The sequence below is a fragment of the Coffea arabica genome, unplaced genomic scaffold (genome assembly GCF_036785885.1).
Source record: "Coffea arabica cultivar ET-39 unplaced genomic scaffold, Coffea Arabica ET-39 HiFi ptg000010l, whole genome shotgun sequence".
NCBI classification, from domain to species: Eukaryota; Viridiplantae; Streptophyta; class Magnoliopsida; order Gentianales; family Rubiaceae; genus Coffea; species Coffea arabica.
In genome coordinates, this window is record NW_027266159.1 from 8491 (window position 1) to 16980 (window position 8490).

Below are 8490 nucleotides of genomic sequence, written 5' to 3' on the forward strand. Positions count from 1 at the left end.
CGAAAGTTTCGCGTTATAGCGGTAAAATTGACGGTACGCGTTTTCACACGCGCGACTTCATTTGAGGGACTTTAGACCCTTATTTCGGGACAATTAAGAGTGAAGAATATTTACATGAATATATATGCATTAGAGATTTAGTGCACTAGTGAACCAAACGCGCGAGAAAATCGAGCCGTAATCACACCAAACGGCCCCTAATGAGAGTTGACTTTTGGGTGATTTTGCACCACACATTGCACCTTCTCTTGGAAGCTAACTTAGATCAAACACACTCTCTCTTCTCTCTCCTCATGGCCGGCCAAAACACTCCCTCTCTCTAACTCCTTGTTCTAAAATTTCTGCACACTAATCTCACCCAAAACCACCCCAAATCACCTCCAAATTTAACCAAACTTGCACCACACCTAGCTTGACACTTGAGGAGCATTTTGAGCTGCAAAAGAGAGCTAAAACTCACGGTTTTTCTGGGGCAAAAAGGACCAAAATTCTGCTTGAACATCAACCCCAAAGTAAGTGATGATCTACCCTTGAAAACTTGAAGATTGGAAGCTATCTTGCCTTGTTAAGTTCATGCATGCATTTGGTTAGCTTTTGTATGGTGTAAAAATGTGATTGTGGGCTCTTGGAATTCCCACACTTGGGTTGTTGTTGCTGATGTGATGATTGATGGTGATTATATTGTTGGTTTAGTGGTTATAATGATGCATTAGTGGTGGGTAATTAGTAGGAACTTCATTGGGTGTAAGAAGCAAAAACTTCCGATTCTACCCCTGTTTTATTCGGCCATTTTAAGGCCAGTTTTTAATGAACTAATGGCTTGAATTGGATGCTTATATGATGTATTAGAGGTGTGAAAAATTTCATTGAAAAATAATGAGGTTTGAATGGGCAAATGAATTTTTTTTAGAAACCAGCAAATCTGGAAAACTGATTCGCGTATGCTCTGACCAGCAGTAGTATTTTGGCTATAACTCTGTCCTCGGATGTCGAAATCATGTACCGTCAGTGGAGTTTGAAACTAGACATTCCTAGCTTTAATTTGGTATATAATGCATGTTCTGATTCTTTGTGGGCAAGCCGAACCAAATGTTTTAAGTTCGCTGTCCTGTTACTCTGTTCTTCTGGAATGAAGTGTTCAGGCAGCAACTTGATGCCCGAATTTGAACCAGATGGGTGCCGAATTTGGAAACGATTTCTTCTGTGATATTTTAACTCTATGAATGTATTTTCCAACGACGTAAGCCATGCTCGATTTCGAGCTATAATGACTGAGTTGTGACTGAAGCAAGTGGACTGCTCTGTTTTGGAAAACCCTAATCTTTGGACTGGTTTGGAACAAAATCTTGGAGTGAACTTATTAGTTGACGTTTTTGATATTAAACACTTACCAAAGATATTATGGGTGTATCTTAGACCCTTATTTCACAAATGAACCATGGTTGGATAACTTTCTTGGTTAGACGATTGGAAATTGGGAAATGCAAGTCAAAGGCAGATTGCCTTAGGATTTTTCTTGAACTTTGGTGGGCTAATTAACTACCTTGCCGAAGGTATTTTTCCCCGAAATTCGATAGAGACATACTTTCCATATAGTATTGAAATACTACCAATTTTGGTGCCAATTCAAGTTCGTTTCGATACCCAATTGAATTACTAAAGTTAGAGGTTCAAATCTGGAAAATTCTCATCCAGTCTTGAATTTGTTCAACTTCGGGCTACCGTATCTCGGTGCTCGAAACTCCGATTCTTGATCTGCTTATTTTTTCATACACCTCACTTGCAACCCTAATTGAGCTGCAAATTTCAGAGGCCGGTTTGCAACGTGTGAATCGTGCCGAATTTTCAAAGTTGGCCGAAATCCAACTTAATTCTGCCATGAAAACCGACCCTGCGTCTTCAAGCTCATTTTTGACCACTTTTCACTTCAATTCATGGAAAAGTGTCTTCTAGGAACTTATAGTACTCTCTCAGAGGGTTCCAACGGTATAAAGTTTTCCAATTCTTGACTTATACCGAGCGAGTTACGATTTTTCAAAGATTTAGGATAAAACTGAAATTCTCACTTTTCAAGGCAAAGGAGTTTTTCCAAAACTCTTAATTCTCTTAGTATTATTCAAACGTTTTGCCCTCGATTTTCATGATAAAAACTCAAATAATATTGTACCTAATAAAAGGCAAGTTGAACCTCGATTTACGTGTAATTGAGGTTCCTTTTTGCAAAATAATTCTTAGATTGTACTAGTGTACAATCTTCTTGATAAGAGGGTTAATTGTATGATTATTCGCTATTAAATTGCCAGGCGCACAAGGAGACCTTCAAGAGGATCTCACCGTGGACACTTGAACTTCCGGAAAATAATTCTTATTGAATTGCTCGGTGAGTGTCAAGTGTGTGAATTTTGATACTTGTTTAATTGTGGTATTTGTTGAAAGTTCTAAAAATAAGGGCGGGTGCGTACTTTATCGCACTCGTTCTAATTTCAAATGAATGAATGAAATGTATTGAATGAATGAATGAAATGCAATGTTATGTCATGAATGCTTATGTCGTTGGAGTGAACCTCCTCGACTTTCAAATGAATGGGGGACGCCCAAACTCATAGGCCGTCCTTAGACTCGAGCCAGCAATGGGCTTGGTCGGGGATTTGGACGAGCCGTGAGATACACATAAGCTCGACCTAATAAGAGGTCTTGCTTGGCATACTCGTTGAGTATCGCCCAATAATAGTCATTGTGGGCCCTTGGGGTGTACGGTGGACGGAGGAAAGTAAGTGGTGATCTACGGAAATGGAAATACCGACCCGGTTGACAGGAGGGTCAATGCGGGAAGGTATACGAATGACAACGGCAGATCGAGTGGAACTTAGCTCCTGAGAGCTACTATATCCTTGAATTGTTTCTGATTACTTTTCCTGTTTGATTGATTGATTATTTAAAAGACATGGCTTTATTTATTAAATCTGGGATTGTTATTTGACTAAGTGCTTGCATGTGTGTTATTGGCCTCACGAGCGTTAGCTCACCCTATAGTTTTGTTTTCCTTAACAGGACCGACTCTTGGAGAGATATGGAGAAACCATCCGTTGTAATTTAGTTAAGACTCCTGTTATAAATTTTGACTAGGCCCTGGTTTGGGTTGTACTTTTTGGAAATTGTAAACTTGAAAAGTTTGGGCCCTGATGTGTACTTTGAATTTAAGTCGTTTCATGATTACCCGATGTACTGGTTATACATTAAGTGACTTATTAAGCTTGAACGCTTCCGCATTATTGTATTCATGTTGCTCTCATCGAAGTGTTTAGTTCGGTTTGAAATTGAATGGAATCGCTTGAGTCCTGGCGTGAGCTGGGCAGGCATCCGCGGATACCCTTTGGTCCACCTTAGGGAGATGTGGGGCGTCACAGAAAATGCATGTGGGTAGTTAGACACAATGCTAACTATTGAGAACCCAAAAATATCAATGATGCTTTAAAGGATGAAAACTGGATTTTGGCAATGCAAGAGGAACTTAATCAATTTGAGAGAAATAAGGTTTGGACACTTGTTGATAGACCTCAAAATCAACCTATCATTAGAATGAAGTGGATATTTAGAAATAAGTTGGATGATAAAGGTGTAGTTGTAAGAAATAAAACCAAATTAGTTGCTAAAGGATATGCACAAGAAGAATGAATTGATTTTGATGAAACATTTGCTCCCGTAGCTAGATTAGAATCGATTAGAATGCTTCTTGCTTTTGCTTGCTTCAAAGGTTTCAAATGGATGTTAAAAGTGCCTTCTTAAATGGTTTTATTGATCAAAAAGTATATGTGGATCAACCCCCCGATTTTGAAAATACAAAATTTCCAAGTCATGTGTTTAAACTATCAAAAGCATTATATGGTTTAAAACAGGCTCCAAGAGCTTGGTATGAAAGACTAAGTGATTTCTTGATTGAAAATGGTTTCAAAAGAGGTATTGTGGACACCACACTTTTTACTAAGCAAGTATTGAATAATCTTCTTATTGTGCAAATATATGTAGATGATATTATTTTTGGTGCTACTAATGAGTATCTATGCAAGGATTTTTCCACCATTATGCAAAGTGAATTTGAAATGAATATGATGGGAGAGTTAAAATTCTTTCTTGGACTTCAAATACATCAAGCTCTAAAGGGAATTTTTATAAATCAAGCAAAATACACCATGGAATTGCTGAAAATGTTTGGCATGGAGGACTCAAAGCAAGTTGGAACTCCAATGTGCACTTTTACAAAACTTGACAAAGATGAAGAAGGTAATCATGTAGATGAAAAGTACTATAGAGGTATGATTGGAAGCCTACTCTATTTAACCGCAAGTAGACCCGATATTATGTTTGCTGTTTGCTTGTGCTAAATTTCAATCTTGTCCAAAAGAATCACATTTGAACGCAGTTAAAAGGATTTTTAGGTATTTGAAAGGTACATTAAACTATGGTCTTTGGTATGCTAGATCTTGTGAATTTGCTCTATATGGATATTCGGATGCGGATTTTGGTGGTTGTCGTGTGAATAGAAAAAGTACTAGTGGAACTTGTCACTTTCTTGGTTTAGGAAAAAACAAAATGCAATCTCTTTGTCCACAACTGAAGCCGAATATATTGCCGCTAGTGCATGTTGTGCTCAACTTTTATGGATGAAGCATACCTTGAATGATTTTGGATTGTTATATGATTGCATGCCTATATTCTGTGATAATACCAGTGCTATAAATTTGACCAAAAATCTAATTCAACATTCTAGGACAAAACAGATAGACATAAAGCAACACTTTATTCGCGATCTTGTTCAAAAAGGTGAAGTTTGTGTGAATTATGTTTGCTCTAAAGATCAAATTGCTGATATTTTTATAAAAGCTTTGCCATTGGATCAATTCATTCATCTAAGATCAAAATTAGGGATAATCGAAAAATCATCTTAAAATTTTTTTCTATTCAAAGCTTTCGGACGTCCTAAAGCAGATGAACGGACGTCCAATGATGTTCTTTAGCTATTTTTCCAGAAAACATCTGTTCGGACGAAACCGTCGGAAGCACGACTACATTCGGCCATCCGACAGTGCAACGGTACCCTTTTTAAAGTGACTTCCCTCCTCATTTGCTTCAGAACTCTCCCCTTCTCTTCTCACTCGGACGGAAACCTCTATCCTTCTCACACTCAATTCGTGCTTTTCTGAAGCACTCATTCCAAAATTGACTCAACCAAAAACTTCTCCTGATCATTGCGAGTTCAATTTTCGGATCTTTTCACCAAATCTCATCACATTTCAAAAGATCCCAAATTTCCCTCAAAATCCTACTTTCTCATAACCGCTCTGCTCAATCATCTTCAAAGCTTCTTTAACCCAAAATTCTTGTGTGAGTCACTCCCATACCACTGTGTGCATCATTCGCATCATACTTCTCACACATTTCATACAATGGTGAATCTAGGAGGAGGAAAAGTCCTTGCCGGACGCAAGCACACACTCAGGGATGAAGATGTGGATTCTCCTAGGGTCATAAGATCATCCAAACGCTTCAAAAGGGGAGCAGTAAAGACTCAAACTTCCCAGCCTTTCGCTCAGCCTGAATTCGGACAAGGAACTTTATCTCAACAGCCTTTCCAATCAACCACCGTCTCCCTATTTTTTGATGCTGCTGCCAAAGAAAAACATTCCTTGATAACCCAGAAAGGTTTCATTCCTCAACGAACCATAAATCTTTCTGAATTCCGCAAGATTGGTTTAGAGTCAATTCTTAATCTCTTTGAATTCCAGAAATGGTCACATATCATTTCCATGCCTAACGTTTATTACCCTGAAATGCTGTATCAATTCTTTGCCAATCTTAGGAAAGGCACTGATCACACTGAAATTATGTCCAGGGTAAATGGGGTTGACTTAGTATTTGATCCTGAAACTGTGAATGCCATTTTAAATACTGTTATTGAACTAGGATGCAAAAGTAAAATTGCCAATTTCTTTTCTTATGAAGAGCATCCTATTGTTGATAATCACTTTGATAATGCTAAAATGCTAACCTATTTTCGAAAGAAATTTTCTGCCCCTGCTGATGCAAAACTAAATGACCTTGCCCCTGTGAATCTTATTGCTTTCTCAATCATTTCAAATCTGCTTGTGCCTACTGACGGTCATAGAACAGATGCAAATAAAATGGAGCTGTGTCTGTTTTATTGTTTTCGAGAAAAAATTCGCATTGACTTTGGCTTTGTCATGTGCAAGTTTTTACTTCGCTATACCACTGATTCTCGTAGAAAACTGTCCTATGGAAAATTCCTTCAAAAGGTTTTTGAATTTTACAAAGTACCTATCCTTGGTGTTTGTCCCAAAGAAACATTTTCCTCTGCCTTCACTAAGGCTTATTTTGAGCGCAAAAATCTTGTCTTTAGGGATAATTTGTGGGCGTATAAGGGGGACACTTCTAATGAACCGAGATCTAAGGCTGCACATGATCCACTTCACACTCCATCATCTGTTGCACTGACCTCTATTCATCCTAGGAAGACTGCCACTAAGGCATCTTCTTCTTCAAATTCTGAGGTGGTTGAGCTCCTTCGAGATCTTAAGCAACATGTTATGCTTCTTGAACATGGTCTCATGCTCACCATATCATCCCAACAACAAGCTGACTTCCTAGATAAAAAGAGTCTTCTTTTTCCCCCACCTGTGGTTGAGGAAGTCCCTCCTGACAAGGAGCCACGCTCCAATGATCCAAGTTCATCAGCCCCTGTTCGCTCTATGAGTCCTGCTCCTATCGACCTCACCTCTACTCCCGTGGCACCACATGATCCTTCCACATCTGATAAAGGCAAGAAACCAGTTGGTGAAGTTGCTGAAGATGATGAAGACACTGAGGAGGAGGATCTCTCTCAGTATCAGCTTACTCGAAGGATGCCTGGATCCTCTTAGCTTATCATTTAGGATCACTAGTCCTATTAGGATCATTTGCATTATGTTTGACTGTTTTTATTTGCTGAATGTTAGATAGTTGCCTTGAACTCTTTTTATCTATTGAATTCTGGTGCTTGGTGTCATTTGGTGTTTTGTAATGTCCAAAACTGGACATATGTTTGTAATGTTTGTGAATTGTTGAATCTTTACATTTTGCTTGGTTGAATGGTTGGAAATATGGATGTAATGCTCGTAAGATCATTTTGCTCTGAATGGTTGGATATATGATCGAATCTTTGTTACTAGTTCTCCAAATGTATCTTTACATTTTGAATTTTGTGATGACAAAAAGTGGGAGAGATGGTGTAGATATGAATACGGATAATATGGATAATAAGTAGCCAAGTGAGGGGGAGTTTTTAAGTTTTTGTTCTAAATCTGTAGAGTAGCCAAGTGAGGGGGAGTTTTTAAGCTTTTGTTCTACGATTGACTAAGAAAGGGGGAGCCTATTTGTAATCATCAAATTTCATTTCAAACCATTATTTTGTCATCATCAAAAAGGGGGAGAATTTTATTCTTGATTTTGATGATCACAAAGCACTTTGAAATGTTTATCTAATTCTCTTCAAATATAAGTGTTTTGCTTTTAAGAGAATCAGGTACAAAGGTGTCAAGGAAAGAAAATCAACCAAAAGAAGAAGCAAAAACAGGGCACTCATGTCGGACGTCCTAAAGGAAGCTGTCGGACGTCCGAAAGAATGAAGAACATCAAGAAGGAAACTCTGTCGGACGCTTGTAAGGAAGCATCGGACGTCCGGGAGAATCGGACGCACGCTTCGGACACACATCGATCGCATCAGATGTCTGAGAAATTTTGCAAAGTTTTCATGACTCTCTGACGACGTTCGGACGCAGATGCTGTCGGACGATAATATCCTATCGGACGTCCAAACGACAACTTGGCTGATTTTCGGACGATGGGATCGGACGGTGATTCATCTGTCGGACGTTCGACGGCCCCAACGGCTAGCTGACTCTTCATCTGCCTACTATCCGTTGGAAGCATTATTGAAGCCCATTTTTGGTCCCCTTTAAATACAAACGATTCTGAACCAGTGAGAGACTTTTGCACACTTTGTTTACAAGATCTCAAGAGATATTTTAGTTAGGAAATAGTCTCCCAAGCAAGATTTGTTCTTCAAGTGGTGTGAATTTCTTGTAAGCACTTCTCTTGTGTTTGAAATTTTCAATAGTGTAGCTTTGTTGAGGGTTATCTGAGTGATAGTAAAACTTCCTAACTTGACTAAGTGAGGCTTGGGGCAAGGAGGAAGTGATCCCTCCATTGTACATTGAGTTGATTTTATTTTTCAAAGAGAAGGTTCTCATCTTTGTGATTGGTCTTCAAGTTTGAGGAAAGCTTGGTAGACAATCGATTTGATACTCTATCTTATTCTTTTTGTTTAATAAAATTCTCATTGCTTATATACTCTCTTATTTCTGATCAACATTGTTCTCTTCTTTAAATTTACTTGGTTGATCACTACTAGAAAAGAAGGTAAATTTTTATTAAAGA